This window comes from Lolium rigidum, chromosome 5, assembly GCF_022539505.1.
Source record: "Lolium rigidum isolate FL_2022 chromosome 5, APGP_CSIRO_Lrig_0.1, whole genome shotgun sequence".
In the NCBI taxonomy this organism is placed as follows: domain Eukaryota; kingdom Viridiplantae; phylum Streptophyta; class Magnoliopsida; order Poales; family Poaceae; genus Lolium; species Lolium rigidum.
In genome coordinates this window covers 136,951,376-136,953,805 of record NC_061512.1, presented here as the reverse complement: position 1 = coordinate 136,953,805, position 2,430 = coordinate 136,951,376, and positions in this window count along the sequence as shown.

Below are 2,430 nucleotides of genomic sequence, written 5' to 3'. Positions count from 1 at the left end.
GATCAAATTAGAAGTCAAAGTTTTTTCTCGAAATACATAATTGTCCTATAAACATCTTAATATTTGAATGCGGGACTATAGTACTTTTTCAGTGCGCTCTTCTGGAGTATTAATGTTGCACGTACTCCTACAACAATATTTTGAAACTTGCGGTAGCGAGGGCGGTGGAGAGAAAAATAAATCTCGGGACCGTAAAAGTCTGCAGATCCGAGAATATACTCGGGAATCAAAGAGCCATGGGATGACTTTCAAAAAAAAAAGAGCCATGGGATGACTGAAAACATTTTTTTTGAAACATTTTCAATTGAAAGGACAGAATGCCGCCTCATTAAAAACCTTCCAGTTCCCTTAGGTACCCTGGAAGGAAAAGAGTGCGTCTGGTACCCGTTGCCCATCATGATGGGATTCGTAGCATAGAAAACAAAAAATTTCCTACCGCAAGAACGAATAACAAGCCAAGATCCAATCTAGAAGATGGTAGCAACGAGAAGATCATGAGACTAACCCTCGAAGATTCCAAATCCTACGAGATTAGATCTCGTTGTTGATGTAGTCGATCACTTGCCGCTTTCAAAAGCGCGTAGAAGATCTTGACGGTGCCACAGTCGGGCAGCACCTCCGTACTCGGTCACACGTTCGGTGTTGATGACGATGTCCTTCTCCCTATTCCAGCGGGCAGCGGATGTAGTAGATCCTCCTCGGAATCCCGCCAGCACAACGACGTGGTAGCGGTGGTGGTGGAGAAATCCTGCAGGGCTTCGCCGTAGCCGTGCAAGAGGGAGGAGGAGGAATGAGCGGCTAGGGTTTGGGGAGAGGGAGCTTGGGCTGCGACTTGGGGTGCCCCTTGGTCCCTTTAAATAGGTGGACAAGCCCCTTGGATCGTCCATAAACTTGCCCCCAAGTTTGACCGAGTTCCGACGAGGTTTCCGGTTCTAAAAACCTACTCCTACTCGGACTCTTTTGCCAATTCCCGAAATTGCATTAAGGAAAGACTCCTTTTCCCTTAAGGCAACGTGGTTGCACCTATTATGGAACCCTCCGGACTTCCTTAGACAGCCCTGGTCGTCCCGGACACTTCCGGAACCTTCCACAATATTCCCGGTCCTTCCAAAACCTTCTAGAAGCTCCGGTCAAAACACCGGACTTTTTCCGAACCCCTGAAAATGAATTATGGAGTACCATATATGAATCTTATTCTCCGGACCATTTCGAACCTCCTCGTAATGTCTCGGATCCCATTCGAGACTCCGAACAACATTCGAGCTCCATTCCATATTCCATATCTACTTAAAACGACATCAAACCTTAAGTGTGTCACCCTACGGTTTGTGAACTATGCAGACATGGTCGAGACTCCTCTCCGACCAATAACCAATAGCGGGCTCTGGAGATCCATAATGGCTCCCACACATTCAACGATAACTTAGTGATCGATTGAACCATTTACATACGATACCGATTCCCTTTGTCACGCGATACTTTACTTGTCAGAGGTTCGATCATCGGTATCTCCATACCTTGTTCAACCTCGTTACCGACAAGTACTCTTTACTCGTACCGTGGTATATATGTCATCTCTTGTGACCTAGTCACATGCTTGCAAGCTAATTAGATGTCATTCCACCGAGAGGGCCCAGAGTATATCTATCCATCATGGGGATGGACAAATCTCACTCTTGATCCATATGCCTAAACTCATACTTTCCGAATACTTAATTCCATCTTTATAACCACCCATTTACGTAGTGGTGTTTGATGTAATCAAAGTGCCCTTCGGATATAAGTGATTTACATGATCTCACGGTCAAAGGATTAGGTTACTATGTATCTGAAAACTTATAGCAGGTTGAACTTGATGACTTGATCTCATGCTATGCTTACTTGTGTGTGTCCATTATATCATTCACCCAATGACATAACCTTGTTATTAACAACATCCAATGTTTATGATCAGGAAACCATGATCATCTATTAATCAACAAGCTAGTTTTACAAGAGGCTTACTAGGGACTCTGGTTGTTTACACAACACACATGTATTAATGTTTCCGGTTAATACAATTATAGCATCATGGGGTGTAAACATTTATTATCAACACTAAGATATAACAATAACCAATTTATTATTGCCTCTCGGGCATATCTCCAACAGTCTCCCACTTGTACTAGAGTCAATAATCTAGTTTACATTTGTAAAGATATAACACCTTGGCCTTCTGGTGCTTATCATGTTTTGCTCAGAGGAGAGGTTTCAGTTAACGAATCTGACACGCTCAGAAACGTATGTATTTTGCAATTCATTTGCGTCTCAACGCATCACTCATTTTCCAAATGAGTCGGCATTAAACATATATGTTCAGTCTTCTGGTGGAACCTTAATTTCGCGATCCGAAAACGTCACTAATATTGTCACACACAATATAGCTTCATA